The sequence below is a fragment of the Bos javanicus genome, chromosome 19 (genome assembly GCF_032452875.1).
Source record: "Bos javanicus breed banteng chromosome 19, ARS-OSU_banteng_1.0, whole genome shotgun sequence".
NCBI lineage: Eukaryota > Metazoa > Chordata > Mammalia > Artiodactyla > Bovidae > Bos > Bos javanicus.
Genome location: NC_083886.1, coordinates 546,417 through 563,659, shown reverse-complemented (window position 1 = coordinate 563,659; position 17,243 = coordinate 546,417). Strand labels below are relative to the sequence as shown.

General features: G+C 38.7%; 1 pseudogene; it reads left to right on the top strand.

The window, feature by feature from the left end:
* The first annotated feature begins 14,365 nt into the window (after window positions 1-14,365).
* On the top strand, window positions 14,366-15,250 carry LOC133233019 (olfactory receptor 5M8-like; annotated as a pseudogene).
* Window positions 15,251-17,243: the final 1,993 nt, after the last annotated feature.

The following is a 17,243-nucleotide window of genomic DNA, read 5'->3' as shown; positions in this document are numbered from 1 at the left end:
TTTGTTTTTGTTTTTATGTACTAATCCATCCCTTTCTCACTATAGTTTGTTGAAGACAAAAACCACGCAATGAATAAAGCTATCATTTTCAGTCTTCCAATAATGCTATTGATCATGAACCTCATTCCATAGTTCATCAGGCACTCTATCTATCAGATCTAGGCCCTTAAATCTATTTCTCACTTCCATTGTATAATCATAAGGGATTTGATTTAGGTCATACCTGAATGGTCTAATGGTTTTCCCTATTCTCTTCAGTTTAAGTCTGAATTTGACAATAAGGAGTTCATGGTCTAAGCTACAGTCAGCTCCTGGTCTTGTTTTTGCTGACTGTATAGAGCTTCTTCATCTTTGGCTATAAGAATATAATCAATCTTATTTCAGTGTTGACCATCTGGTGATGTCCATGTATAGAGTCTTCTCTTGCGTTGTTGGAAGAGGTGTTTGTTATGACCAGTGCATTTTCTTGGCAAACCTCTATTAGTCTTTGCCCTGCTTCATTCCATATTCCAAGGCCAAATTTGCCTGTTACTCCAGGTGTTTCTTGACTTCCTACTTTTGCATTCCAGTCCCCTATAATGAAAAGGACATCTTTTTTGTTAATTCTAAAAGGTCTTGTAGGTCTTCATAGAAACGTTCAACTTCAGCTTGTTCAGTGTTACTGGTTGGGACATAGACTTGGATTACTCTGATATTGAATGCTTTGCCTTGTAAACGAACAGAGATCATTCTGTCGTTTTTGAGATTGCATCCAAGTACTGCATTTCAGAATCTTTTGTTGACCATGATGGCCAGTCCATTTCTTCTGAGGGATTCCTGCCTGCAGTAGTAGATATAATGGTCATCTGAGTTAAATTCACCCATTCCAATCCATTTCAGTTCGCTGATTCCTAGAATGTCGACATTCACTCTTGCCATCTCTTGTTTGACCACTTCCAATTTGCCTTGATTCATGGACCTGCAGCCAAAGATGGAGAAACTCTATACATTCAGCAAAAACAAGACCAGGAGCTGACTGTGGCTCAGACCATGAACTCCTTATTGCCAAATTCAGACTTAAATTGAAGAAAGTAGGGAAAACCACTAGACCATTCAGGTATGACCTAAATCAAATCCCTTATGATTATACAGTGGAAGTGAGAAATAGATTTAAGGGCCTAGATCTGATAGGCAGAGTGCCTGATGAACTATGGACTGAGGTTCATGACATTGTACAGGAGACAGGGATCAAGACCATTCCCATAGAAAAGAAATGCAAAAAAGCAAAATGGCTGTCTGGGGAGGCCTTACAAATAGCTGTGAAAAGAAGAGAAGTGAAAAGCAAAGGAGAAAAGGAAAGATATAAGCATCTGAATGCAGAGTTCCAAAGAATAGCAAGAAGAGATAAGAAAGCCTTCATCAGCGATCAATCCAAGAAATAGAGGAAAACAACAGAATGGGAAAGACTAGGGATCTCTTCAAGGAAATCAGAGATACCAAAGGAACATTCATGCAAAGATGAGCTCGATAAAGGACAGAAATGGTATGGACCTAACAGAAGCAGAAGATATTAAGAAGAGATGGCAAGAATACACAGAAGAACTGTACAAAAAAGACCTTCACGACCCAGATATTCACAATGGCATGATCACTGACCTAAAGCCAGACATCCTGGAATGTGAAGTCAAGTGGGCCTTAGAAAGCATCACTATGAACAAAGCTAGTGGAGGTGATGGAATTCCAGTTGGACTATTCTAAATCCTGAAAGATGATGCTGTGAAAGTGCTGCACTCAATATGCCAGCAAATTTGGAAAACTCAGCAGTGGCCACAGAACTGGAAAAGGTCTGTTTTCATTCCAATCCCAAAGGAAGGCAATGCCAAAGAATGCTCAAACTACCACACAATTGCACTCATCTCACACGCTAGTAATGCTAAAATTCTCCAAGCCAGGCTTCAGCAATATGTGAACCGTGAACTTCCTGATGTTCAAGCTGGTTTTAGAAAAGGCAGAGGAACCAGAGATCAAATTCCAACATCCGCTGGATCATAGAAAAAGCAAGAGAGTTCCAGAAAAACATCTATTTCTGCTTTATTGACTATGCCAAAGCCTTTGACTGTGTGGATCACAATCAACTGTGGGAAATTCTGAAAGAGATGGGAATAACAGACCCCCTGATCTGCCTCTTGAGAAATTTGTATGCAGGTCAGGAAGAAACAGTTAGAACTGGACATGGAATGACAGACTGGTTCCAAATAGGAAAAGGAGTTCGTCGAGGCTGTATATTGTCACCCTGTTTATTTAACTTCTATGCAGAATACATCATGAGAGACACTGGATTGGAAGAAACACAAGCTGGAATCAAGATTGCCGGGAGAAATACCAATAAGCTCAGATATGCAGATGACACCACCCTTACGGCAGAAAGTGAAGAGGAACTCAAAAGCCTCTTGATGAAAGTGAAAGTGGAGAGTGAAAAAGTTGGCTTAAAGCTCAATATTCAGAAAACGAAGATCATGGCATCTGGTCCCACCACTTCATGGGAAATAGATGGGGAAACAGTGTCAGACTTTATTTTTCTGGGCGCCAAAATCACTGCAGATGGTGACTGCAGCCATGAAATTAAAAGACGCTTACTCCTTGGAAGGAAAGTTATGACCAACCGAGATAGCATATTCAAAAGCAGAGACATTACTTTGCCAACAAAGGTTCGTCTAGTCAAGGCTATGGTTTTACCTGTGGTCATATATGGATGTGAGAGTTGGACTGTGAAGAAGGCTGAGCGCTGAAGAATTGGTGCTTTTGAACTGTGGTGTTGGAGAAGACTCTTGAGAGTCCCTTGGTCTGCAAGGAGATCCAACCAGTCCATTCTGAAGGAGAAGAGCCCTGGGATTTCTTTGGAAGGAATGATGCTAAAGCTGAAACTCCAGTACTTTGGCCACCTTATGCGAAGAGTTGACTCATTGGAAAAGACTCTGATACTGGGAGGGATTGGGGCAGGAGGAGAAGGGGATGAAAGAGGATGAGATGGCTGGATGGCATCACTGACTCGATGGATGTGAGTCTGGGTGAACTCCGGGAGTTGGTGATGGACAGGGAGGCCTGGCATGCTGCGATTCACGGGGTTGAAAAAAGTCGGACACTACTGAGCAACTTATCTGATCTGATCATTTTCAGTCTTCCAATAATGCTATTGATCAGTTATTTAACAGTTGCTCTACACTGAATCATATAATCTACTATGAGAAGACATTATATTTTATTATATTAACAAATTCAACATGTTTAATAAAGTAAGATTTATAATCAGATCCTGACTCCATTATTTGTCAACTAAATTACGGGTTAAGAGCATGAATTCTGGAGTCAGATTCACCGAGCAGGTTACTCAAATGCTCCATGCCCCAGTTTTCTCGTCTGCGAGATTAATATACAGTGCTTTCTCATAGAGAAGCTGTGTAGAGGAAATGGATTAATACCTAAAATATGTAGAACAGTGTTTGTTACAAAATTTTCACTCACTCAGCAAAATTAACTCATTTTTTATTATTAAATAGAAAATTGCTCATTTGTTTGAAACTCCTTCTCCTCATAACTTTCTTTATTTTTCCATTATTACATTTACTACTGTTTAGATATAATACCTTTATAATTTTGGTTATTTAAATAAAACCTATGTTTCCTGTGACACTATAAACTCTTTAAAAAAAAGTGAAAAGTGAAGTCCCTCAGTTGTGTCCGACTCTTTGAGACCCCATGGACTGTAGCCTGACAGGCTCCTCTGCCCATGGGATTTTCCAGGCAAGAATACTGGAGTGGGTTGCCATTTCCTTCCCCAAGGGATCTTCCCAACCCAGGGATCAAACCCAGGTCTCCTGCTTTGCAGGCAGACTCCTTACAGTCTGAGCCACCCAGAAACCCTTTTTAAAGTAACTGCCTTAAGGCCAGATATAATGTTTGAAAGCAATTATTTCTCCATTACTTAGCCTGGTACATAGTCAGTGTTTCCTAAAACATAGGTATGTGATAAACAGAAGATAGATAGATAGAAAGAAGTATAGAGAACTCTTACAAAGTGGAAATTACAATTTAAGTCTTATAATGTGAAAAGAATTAGACATCATGTTAACATACTGATAGTGTCATAAATGCATGTAATTTATTAATGTGTAATAAATCTGTTTTTATTTTCTTAAACAGAAGAATTCATCTGGAAATGTTCAGTATAAATCATACAAGAAAGAAGGATTTTAGCCTCCTGAAATTGACCAGTTGTTCAATTTTGTAACTTTGCTTCTTCATCTTATTTCTATTTCCCTGTATTCTCTTTCTTGTTGAAAACTTAGACCTAACTTTGAGATTAACACCCTCATCCTGCCATTTTTCCAATCTGCCAATCTCACACTTTCTGGTTAACATTTTGTTTAAAAAGGTCATTTCCTTGTCCAACTTATTTGAAGAGTATAATATGATTCCATTTTTGATAACTCAAGGTTTTGTTCCTGCTGCTCTCTGTGACCATTACATCCATATAATTACCTACTTTTCATGTAGTTTCATATATTTTTCATTAGTTAAGTCCAAAATGTACACTTAAGTGGCTACCATTGCCTTTATATGTGATTTTGCATAGATTTGTATACAGCATCACAGTTGTTTTCTGCAGAGCTAGTGATATGGAACAGCATTATGGTGTCTTGCCACTTTGTAACTACTAAGATTAAATGAAATTGTTATTTATCATAGATCATATTACAACTCAAAAATATGAATAAGAATATATGGTAATCTCAAAATTTTACATTTTTGCAAATGAAGTTTCCATCTTTTTAATATTTGAAAACCAGAAAAATATCCCCGTGTTTTAATCCTCATGAATATGATACTTCCTGGGAAGAATGAATAGTAAAATTGAAGTATTGTCTCTCCTACATGTTTGTGATTCTTCATTTGAACTGCCAAATAATTAGAAAGAATGTAAAGAATACCAAAGTTGAATTGCTACATATTTTTCTTTATTCATAAGCATGAAGAATCACTACCTGAAAAGTTTGAATGGCTCATATTTGATTATCTTTTTACTATGGGGTATTGTAAACATGATTTTTTTGTTTTATTTGAATAATAAAATATTATAAAATTATTAAGAATATTCAATCCAGATTCAAGAGTACTATTTATATCAGTGACTTATTTAAAACCCTTGGCTCTGAAGCCTCGATTCCTTACTTTAAAGCTCATCTATCTCACATTCTACAAATAGATATTCAATGGAAATTTAATTGTTGAATAAATTTTCCTGAGTTTTAAAGAAATACGATACTTATTGTTGAGCTTCAAAAATCAGAATTCATGTAAAAATAGTCATTGATTTGGAAATTGCATCATAGTTAAAATTAGTGTTTATTTTGATGACCTTGGGTTAAGAAATCTTATAAAAAATGGATTTTTCTAGAAAACTTCCTGTATTTGATGACCTTAATGGATGCTTGTTTACCTAAGCAAGACTATGTTGAGGGAAAGTTTCCTCTTATTTCACAACTCAACTGACAGAGGTATTTTTAGAAATTATCTGATAAAATATCTGATAAAAATATATTCATGGTCATGTGTTAACTTACTCACCACAAAGTTATTAAGGTTTGTCAAAAGGTAGAAATTGTAGGTTTTAAAATGATTAAATATGCACACACTGCCATGTTTATGAAAATTTTATTTTATTTTATTTTTTTTGCCATAAGAATTTCTAGGATAAGGGAAACAGTTAATGATTTTCAAAAAAATTGTTTTGTGAAGAGAGAGAAAAATTAATTCTGACTAAGACTTATAGGAAAAAGCTAGGCCTTGGAAACTGAGTAGAATTTCAAAGAGCAGATGGTTGAAAGGCATTTTCTAAAGAAAGAGGGAATAAGATGCCAGTCCAGGTTCAATGCACGATACTGGATGCTTGGGGCTAGTGCACTGGGACGACCCAGAGGGATGGTATGGGGAGGGAGGAGGGAGGAGGGTTCAGGATGGGGAGCACATGTATACCTGTGATGGATTCATTTTGATATTTGGCAAAACTAATACAATTATGTAAAGTTTAAAAATAAAATAAAATTAAAATTAAAAAAAATAAAAAAAAATAAAGAAAGAGGCAATAAGAGGCAATTGATGGAAGGAGAATAGCTTGATCATGCCTGGGGTATTGATAATGGATAGAAAACTGAAGCACATGAGGTGGGATGGGAATGTGTTGCTAATATATGTAGGATTAAATTTGTTACTCCTTGGAAGGAGTCATGACCAACCTAGACAGCACATTAAAAAGCAGAGACATTACTTTGCCAATAAAGGTCAATCTAGTCAAGGCTATGTTTTTTTTGTTTTGTTTTGTTTTGTTTTTCCAGTAGTCATGCATGGATGTGAGAGTTGGACTATAAAGAAAGCTGAGTGCCAAAGAATTGATGCTTTTGAACTGTGGTGTTGGAGAAGACCCTTCAGAATCCCTTGGACTACAAGGACATACAACCAGTGCATCCTAAATCAGTCCTGGGTGTTCATTGAAAGGACTGGTGTTGATCTGAAACTCCAATACTTTGGCCACCTGATGCAAAGAACTGACTCATTTGAAAAGACCCTGATGCTGGGAAAGATTGAAGGCGGGAGGAGAAAGGGCAAACAGAAGATGAGATGGTTGGATGGCATCACTGACTTAAAGGACATGGATTTGGGTAAACTCCAAGGTTTGGTGATGGACACGGAGGCCTGCTATGCTGCAGTCCATGATGTTACACAGAGTCAGACACGACTGATGACTGAACTGAACTGAAATTTGTTATAGATAAGAACCTTAAATACTTTCAAACCTGAGTAGTGACAAGAAGGGTGTATGACTGCCATTATTTATTACATTTCTGAGATAAGAATTCTGTGAAGAACAATGAATTCTTTTAGCCAAGGTAGAGAGTGACTATAGGAGTGGCCACCATTGTTTAACTGTTTATCTGGCAAATGATAGTCCCCTTCTCAGACTATTTTTATTCCTCGAATGTGTAGTTCTTTGCTTTCATCTGGGGATATACTTTATATATATATATATAATATATATATATATATATATAGAGAGAGAGAGAGAGAGAGAGAGTTCAGTTCAGTTCATTTCAGTCACTCAGTCGTGTCCCACTCTTTGTGACCCCATGAATAGCAACACACCAGGCCTCCCTGTCCATCACCAACTCCCAGAGTTCACTCAAACTCACGTCCATTGAGTTGGTGATGCCATCAGGCCATCTCATCCTCTGTCGTCCCCTTCTCCTTCTGCCCCAAATCCCTCTGAGCAACAGAGTCTTTTCCAATGAGTCAACTCTTCACATGAGGTGGCCAAAGTACTGGAATTTCAGCTTTAGCATCAATCCTTCCAAAGAAATCCCAGGACTGATCTCTAGAATAGACTAGTTGGATCTCCTTGCAGTCCAAGGGACTCGGAAGAGTCTTCTCCAACACCACAGTTCCAAAGCATCAACTCTTCAGTGCTCAGCTTTCTTCACAGTCCAACTCTCACATCCATACATGACTACTGGAAAAACCATAGCCTTGAGTAGACAGACTTTTGTTGGCAAAGTAATGTCTCTGCTTTTGAATATGGTATCTAGGTTGGTCATAACTTTACTTCCAAGCCTTTTAATTTCATGGCTGCAATCACCATCTACAGTGATTTTGTACCTCCCCCCCCCCCCCAAAAAAAAAAAATAAAGTCTGGCATTGTTCCCACTGTTTCCCCATCTATTTCCCATGAAGTGATGGGACCAGATGTCATGATCTTAGTTTTCTGAATGTTGAGCTTTAAGCCAACTTTTTCACTCTCCTCTTTTACTTCCATCAAGAGGCTTTTTAGTTCCTCTTCACTTTATGCCATAAGGGTGGTGTCATCTGCATATCTGAGGTTATTGATATTTCTCCCGCAATCTGGATTCCAGCTTGTGCTTCTTCCAGCCCAGGGTTTCTCATGATGCATTCTGCATATAAGTTAAATAAACAGGGTGATGATATACAGCCTTGATGTATACTCCTTTTCCTATTTGGAACCAGTCTGTTGTTCCATGTCCAGTTCTAACTGTTGCTTCCTGACCTGCATATAGGTTTCACAAGATATATATATATATATATATATATATATATATATATATATATATATGAATTGGTAATTTACATGTGTGCAAAGTATCTTCCGGAGAAGGCAGTGGCCCCCCACTCCAGTACTTTTGCCTGGAAAATCCCATGGAGGGAGGAGCCTGGTAGGCTGCAGTCCATGGGGTCGCTAAGAGTCAGACACGACTGAGTGACTTCACTTTCACTATTCACTTTCATGCATTGGAGAAGGAAATGGCAACCCACTCAAGTGTTCTTGCCTGGAGAATCCCAGGGACGGGGGAGCCTGGTGAGCTGCCATCAATGGGGTCGCACAGAGTTGGACAGGACTGAAGTGACTTAGCAGCAGCAGCAGCAAAGTATCTTCAACTGTGTTCAACTCTTTGCCACCCTATGGACTATAGGAATCCAGGGTCGTCTGTCCATGAATTCTCCAGGCAGGAATACTGAAGTGGTTACTGTGCCTTCCTCTATGGTATCTTCCCAACCCAGGGGTCAAACCTGAGTGTCTTTCAGCTCCTGCAGTACAGGTAGAATTTTTACTGCTGAGCCACCAGAGAAGCCCAATAGTTTATTTATCCTCTCTTTATCTTTGTTGTCACTTTAGCTCTCCATTTATTTACAGATTTAGTGTTATGTTGACCAGTTCCCTCTTGTCAAGATCCTAAGATGCATTGCTATGAATCACCTTTGTCTTCCAAATCACTGAACAAAAGCTGAGTTCCACTAACCTCTCAGGAAAGAAAAAAAAAAAGTATTGTTTATGGTATTTTTATTATAACAGTCCAAGCAAACTAAGACAATAATCCACACAATAACCAGACATCTAGAGTTCACTAAAAGACAATACATGGAAGAATATATACTGTTTGATTCCAGTTATGTAAAATTCAGAAATCAACACAAGGGATCTACAGTGATACAAATGATCACATCATCATCATCATCACATCATGTAGTTGCTCAGTCGTGTCCAACTCTTTGCCACCCCATGGTCTGCCAGGCTTCTCTGTCCATGGGGTTCTCCAGGCAAGAATGCTGGAGTGGGTTGTCAGTTCCTTCTCTAAGAGTTCTTCCTGACCCAGGGATTGAACCCAGGTCTCCCACATTGCAGGCAGATTCTTCACCATCTGAGCGACCAGGGAAGCCTGTTAAAAGTGAAGATGCAGCTAATTTGAGGGATAGTAACTGAGAAAGGAGTTGAGATGTGGTCTGAAGTAATGTTAATCTTCTTCTTGCCTTCGAAGAAGGTCTTTAAGTTTTCTTACTGTGTTAACAATTCATTAGGCTGTACATGTTTGTGCTGTGTACATTTTGCATGTGTGTATTGAACTTCACTATAAAGATTCAGTTCGGTTCAATTCGGTTCAGTTCAGTCACTCAGTGGTGTCCGACTCTTTGTGACCCCATGAATTGCAGCACGCCAGGCCTCCCTGTCCATCACCAACTCCCAGAGTTCACTCAGACTCACATCCATCGAGTCAGTGATGCCATACAGCCATCTCATCCTCTTTTGTCCCCTTCTCCTCCTGCCCCCAATCCCTCCCAGCATCAGAGTCTTTTCCAATGAGTCAACTCTTCGCATGAGGTGGCCAAAATATTATTAAACATATATAAAAATAATACTAGTCTTCAAAGAAGGAAAGCTTCATTCCATTATCAAAAAATTCTGTTTGTAAAAGACAGAGCATATCAATTTGCTAGGGCTGTCATAATTCAGTACCATACACTGGGAGGCTTAAACCAGAGAGATGAATTTTCTCCTAGTTTGGAGGCTATAAATTCAAGATCAAAATATCAGTAGGGTTGGTTTCATTCTGAAGCCTCTGTCTGGCTTGCAGATGACTGTCATTTCCCTGTGTCTGGAGGTGCTCTATCTATCCTCTGTGAGTTTCTATGTACTAATATCCCTTTTTTTTTTTTTTTTTTAATAATAAAGACAGCAGTAATCTTGTGTTGGGACCTACTCATATGAAGTTATGACACTTTAATTTCCTCTTTAAAGGCACTATCTCCAAATTCAGTCATATTCTGAAGTACTGACAGTAGAGATTTTGATATATGGATTATCAGATCAGTTCAGTACAGTAGCTCAATTGTGTCCGACTCTTTGCAACTCTATGAAGTGCAGTACACCAGGGCTCATGTGCATCACCAACTCCGGGGGTTTACTTAAACTCATGTCCATCGAGTCGGTGATGCCATCCAGCCATCTCATCCTCTGATGTCCCCTTCTCCTCCTGCCCCCAATCCCTCCCACGTGAGGGTCTTTTCCAATGAGTCAACTCTTCACATCAGGTGGCCAAAGTATTGGAGTTTCAGCTTCAACATCAGTGCTTTCAATGAACACACAGGGCTGATCTCCTTTAGAATGGACTGGTTGGATGTCCTTGCAGTTTAAGGGACTCTCAAGAGTATTCTCCAACACCACAGTTCAAAAGCATCAATTCTTCAGTGCTCAGCTTTCTTCACAGTCCAACTCTCACATCCATACATGACTACTGGAAAAGCCATAGCCTTGACTAGACAGACCTTTGTTGGCAAAGTAATAATGTCTCTGCTTTTCAATATGCTATCTAGGTTGGTAATAAATTTCCTTCCAAGGAGTAAGCGTCTTTTAATTTCATGGCTGCAATCGTCATCTGCAGTGATTTTGGAGCCCAAAATTAAACTCTGCCACTGTTTCCACTGTTTCTCTATCTATTTCCCATGAAGTGATGGGACCACATGCCATGATCTTAGTTTTCTGAATGTTAAGCCTTAAGGCAACTTGTTCACTCTCCTCTTTTACTTTCATCAAGAGGCTTTTTAATTCCTCTTCACTTTATGCCATAAGGGTGGTGTCATCTGCATATCTGAGGTTATTGATATTTCTCCTGGCAATCTTGTTTGCAGCTTGTGCTTCTTCCATCCCAGCGTTTCTCATGATGCACTCTGCATATAAGTTAAATAAGCAGGGTGACGATATACAGCCTTGATGTATACTCCTTTTCCTGTTTGGAACCAGTCTGTTGTTCCATGTCCAGTTCTAACTCTTTCTTCCTGACATGCATATATTTTTCTCAAGAGGCAGGTCAGGTATAAAGGAACACAATTCAACCCATAAGACTAAGTAAGGTGGTAACACATTGTGACACAGTTATGATAATGGTGTGGAAGAAATTGCATTAAGCTAAAATTGTAGCAAATATAATGTAGTATGAGCATCCATGACATATATCAATACTATGTTGTGGACTTCCCAATGTAAGAAGAAAAAATATTGAGACTGAAGTTTGGGTCCCATAGGAAATCTTCATGTACCCAGTTGTTATTTCTCCAGAGAACTCATGTATTTAAAATTAATGATCATATATAGCTTTTGTTATGTTAAGGTATGTTCCTTCCATTCCTGTTTTCTGGAGAGGTTTTATCATAAATGGATGTTGAATTTTGCCAAAAGCTTTCTCTGCATCTATTGAGATAATCATATGGTTTTTACTTTTCAATTTGTTAATGTGGTGTATAGAACAGTCTTTTGGACTCTGTGGGAGAGGGAGAGGGTGGGATGATTTGGGAGACTGGCATTGAAACATGTATAATATCATATATGAAATGAGTTGCCAGTCCAGGTTTGATGCACAATACTGGATGCTTAGGGCTGGTGCACTGGGATGACCCAGAGCGATGGTACGGGGAAGGAGGAGGGAGGCGGGTTCAGGATGGGGAACACGTGTATACTTGTGGCAGATTCATGTTGATATATGGCAAAACTAATACAATATTGTAAAGTTAAAATAAAATAAAAGAAAAATTAAAAAAAGAAAAATACTTATCTTAAAAAGTAATTATTTCACCCTTACTTATTTGTGTGATCTCTTAGGAAAACGGTATCAACCTACAAATGGTATAAAATCTGCCTTCATCATTCCTCAGAAAAGCCATTGATAGTCTTTCTGAAGACAGCTTTCCCCCCATAGGCAGGTAGATTTCTTTATTCTACATGTATTTAAAACCTTCCAAAGCCTACTTATTTGTTCTATCATGTATGATACCAACATTAGGCTTATGATTTATAAATAACTAGATGGAAAAAAAAATGTCAATGAGCAGAAAAGTGCAGGCTTTTAGTGAATATACATTAAGTCTACATAGAAAAGCAAACACTAATATTTTAGTTATTATTAGTATGAGTTTTTTTTTCTTTTATTTCTTGCCAAAACAGAAGTCAACTCTAGCTTTCTCAAGCAAAAAATAAACTGTTTTGAAAACATATGGCTTTGTGGATCAATGTGTAGACAGAATACCAGGCATAAAGAAAAACCCAAGGAGTCTGGAGACCGGTCAGCTCAGACTTCATAGAGTCAGTCTTCCTTTGCAGGTTCAGTCTGGCCTTTAAGTCACACTGAAATCAATTTAATGCAAAAATAATTTCATTCAAGTGACCATCTTAAGTCACTAACTGACTCATGTACAATATCCATGGGCAAGCATTTGATTTCTGCATATTGCTCTTTGAACCAAGAATTTTGGCCCTCAGATTTCACAGTGAAACCAAAAGTGAGACCAGGAAGAGATAATTTTCATCACTCCCAACTCCATGCAGTGAGAAATTCTCTATAAAATGTTCTAACGGTATGCTAACGGCTGGAGAACTTAAAAGCTGGCCAACTGTCAGGATATAATTACATATACATATATATACATATATATATGTGTGTATATATATATTTTTAATAAAGTGAAGGAAAATTCCAGCTATTCAGCTAGAAAGTTCTTATTATATTGAGTCTGAAAAAGTTGGAAAGCAGAAAACTGCCCAACTTAATTATTTTGTATTCTCCAGTAAGGAATTGATTATGTGAAAATTATCCAAAAAGAATTAGGTCTTTTAGGAAATACTGGTCTTTGGTATCATACTCTTTTCTCTTTATAAACTCTTTCTCACCTGTATATATAATTAGATATAAAGATAAACAAACCTGACTGTAATATTTGAGGATGGTTATGCCAACAAAGATCTATATAGTCAAGGCTATGGTTTTTCCTGTGGTCATGTACGGATGTGAGAGTTGGACCGTGAAGAAAGCTGAGCACCAAAGAATTGATGCTTTTGAACTGTGGTGTTGGAGAAGACCCTTGAGAGTCCCTTGGACTACAAAGAGATCCAATCAGTCCCATCCTTAAGGAGATCAGTCCTGGGTTTTCATTGGAAGGACTGATGCTAAAGCTGAAACTCCAGTACTTTGGCCACTTCATGCGAAGAGTTGACTCATTGGAAAAGACTCTGATGCTGAGAGGGATTGGGGGCAAGAGGAGAAGGGAACGCCAGAGGATGAGATGGCTGGATGGCATCTCCGACTTGGGACACATGAGTTTGGGTAAACTCCAGGACAGGGAGGCCTGGCATGCTGTGATTCTTGAGGTCTCAAAGAGTCGGACACGACTGAGCGACTCAACTGAACTCAACTGATGCCCATAAAGCATATTTTTCAAACAAAAGACCAGAGCAGAGAAAGAAAAGGAGAAAGAGGATAAAGAAAAAATTGAGAGAAGCACAATTAGAAGGGAAATGAAAAATAGAGAAATAATAATAATAATAAAAAGGAGGACCATGTCAAAAATGAAAGAGATGCTTTGAATCCTACCAGATTTCAGTGCCAGACTGAGATTGTGCTTACTGAGAATGAACAAGAGTTGAAACAGTGTAATAGAAAAGAAAGAAAATGAAAAAAAAAATTGTTGAGAAAGTCATTAGTGACATAGTAATATGGTTTTTCCAATGGTCATGTATGTATGTGAGAGTTGGACTGTGAAGAAAGCTGAGCGCCAAAGAATTGATACTTTTGAACTGTGGTGTTGAAGAAGACTCTTGGGAGTCCCTTGGCCTGAAAGGAGATCCAACCAGTCCATTCTAAGAGATCAGTTCTGGGTGTTCATTGGAAAGAATGATGCTAAAGCTGAAACTCCAGTACTTTTTCCACCTCATGCGGAGAGTTGACTCATTGGAAAAGACTCAGATGCTGGGAGGGATTGGGGACAGGAGGAGAAGGGGACGACAGAGGATGAGATGGCTGGATAGCATCACCGACTTGATGGACATGAGTATGAGTAAACTCCAGGAGTTAGTGATGAACAGGGAGGCCTAGTGTGCTGCAATTCATGGGGTCACAAAGAGTCGGACATGACTGAGTGACTGAACTGAACTCAATTTCAATTTTTCCACTTTATTGTAATCCAATATAAATGTAAAAGTCAATATATCATGGAGGAAATTATGAGAAGAAACTTCACCTCAGTGACTGAGTTCATTCTTCTTCGACTAACTAGTACTCAGGAATTGCAGATTCTCTAATTTATGCTGTTTTTCACCATTTTTATGGTCATAGTGACAGGAAATCTTGACAAGATTGTCCTCATCAGGGTCAATGCCTGCCTCCACACCACCATGTACTTTTTCCTGAGCCACTTATCCTTTGTGGATCTGTGTTTCTCTACCATTGCGACTCCAATGATGTTGAGAATTTTCTTATCAGAGAGATTGCTTATACAGCTTGCACGGTTCAGTGTTATTGCCTTGGTCCATGTAGGGATCCACATCCTGGCTGTCATGGCCTTTGATTGGTACATGGCCATTTGCAACCCCCTGCTTTATAGCAGCAGAATGTCTAAGTGTGTGCACGTCCCTCATCACAGTGCCTTATGTATATGGAGTGCTCACTGGCTAATGGAAACTATGTGAACCTACAACCTAGCTTCCTCTGGTCACAATGAAATTAATCACTTCTAGTGTGCTGACCCACCGCTGATTAAGCTGGCGTGTTCTGACACCTATAATAAACAGTTGTCCATGTTTGTAGTGGCTGGTTTTAACTTCACTTGTTCTCTCTTCATCATCCCCATTTCTTACATCTACATTTCTCCTGCCACATTGAGGATTCATTCCACAGAAGGCAGGTGCAAAGTTTTCTCTACCTGTGGCTCCCATCTGACAGCTGTCACTGTCTCCTACACAGCTCTTTTTTTCATGTATCTTAGACCCCCTTCAGAAAAGTCCATGCAGTAGGGGAAAATGGTGGCTGTGTTTTACACCACAGTGATCCTCATGTTGAACCCCATGATATACAGTCTGAGGAACAAGGCTTCTTTCAAGCTTTGATTAAAGAATTGTTCAGCAGAAAAACTGCTTTCTATTAATACATGAATTCAATGCTAATGTTCTTAAGACTTTTTTATCTTCTATAGACAATGACTTCCTCCTATTGCTTAGTTCCATAATTTGTCCAAATATATATCCACTTCTTGAAGAGATGGGGGAAATTTCCATGGAGAAAATCTTGCTAAAATATATTTGAGTATCCATGTCAATAGACAGGAATTTTGATTTCTCCAAGAAAGCTTTGCTTGCCCAGACCTAAAAGTAAGAACTTATACACTGAGGAATCAAATTCAGTGAAAAAGCTCATTTATATCTTGGAGAATAAAAATATTAATGCTAGAATAGTATTTTCTTTTTGGAAGGAATTGGTCATTGTTTTAGACTCTCTCTTAATGGGGTAATTTACTATAAAATGTAGGTGATAACTTTCAAAAATTATTTCTGCTCAACTTTACTAAATAAGCATGCCTTCCTTACCACTGGAAATGAACACTTGAACTTTCAAAAAGGGGAAAATGCCCTCTTTACCTTGCTTGAGTTCTTTTGACTGGTCTATGATTAAGTTTATTTAAAAAAAAAATCATGTGTGCAGAGGTCTCATAGAAAGAGACATATAAAGTGATAAAAGCAAATTATTTATCAGTTCCAGACAAAGACAATTATTTGTGAAGATTTTACAAAACAAAGGGACTCATACTTGGGTTTGTGATCTAATGAAAGTCACAGTTGGTTTACAGTTTTTTTTAACTTGAATTCTCAAACTCTGGTGATAAGGATGATTTATATCTTTCTGGTATTTGGAGGCTGCCCTCACAGGTGAGATTTATTTTCCACCTTTGAGGGAAAGTTTAGGGCTAGAACGCATTTTTAATTATTTTTCGATAGGTGTTTCTCAAGTAAATTCAATTCAAAATAATCAACAAGCCATGGCAGTTTATCTTGCTGTGACCTTTTCTGAGTCTCCACGATCTCATTCAGTCAACAGTATGTTTCACTCATTTACACTTACCCATCAGCTCAGTTCTATACCTTGCTTCCATTAACACTCTCTTTAGCCTGAAGCACAAAAGACATGGTCCTCAGCAAATCACAATTTTCTCCCGTGATTTATCTCTGGCCTTTTTTTTTTTTTCCCCTCCTTAGGACTTTTTTTTTTTTTTTTTTGAAAGGGGGAGGGGAACAAGATTAATTGATTGTGTGTTACCTAAAAGTTTATGTAAATAAATATACGTAGATATGCATAGCTCCCTTGGATTTCAGGCGTCCAGTTCTAATTTCTCCTACAGGAACTCTGGATAAGGAAATGGCAATACACTCCAATATTTTTTTTTTCTGATTTATTTTTCACCTTAGTAAAAATGAAGCAAAAAGTCACAGAGAAAAAGTATTTGGATAGCTTTTTATCATATATGAAATGAGTTGCCAGTCCAAGTTCGATGCCTGGATGCCTGGGGCTGGTGCACTGGGACGACCCAGAGGGAGGGCATGGGGAGGGAGGTGGGAGGAGGGCCCAGGCTGGGGAACACAGGCACACCGGTGGCGGCTTCATTTCGATATTTGGCAAAACCAACACAATATTGCAAAGTTTAAAAATAAAACAAAATTAAAAAAAAAAAGAGAGAGAGAGAGAACCGAAGAATACACTCGTGGCACACAGTAAACTCCGTAAATGTCTACCGGTTCATTTCTCATTGATGGCGGACAGTCCGGGCACCTGCTGCTTTTGCCTGGAGAATTTCACGGACAGAGGACCCTGGTGAGCTACAGTCCATGGGATCGCAAAGAAGTCGGACATGGCTGAGCAACTAACACACACACACACAAAGAGATAAAACATGACTTGACAATCAGTTCAGTTCAGTCTCTCAGTCATGTCTGACTCTTTGGGACCCCATGGACTGCAGCACGCCAGGCTTCCCTGTCCATCACCAACTTGCAGAGCTTACTCAAACTCATGTCCATCAAGTTGGTAATGCTCTCCAACCATCCCATC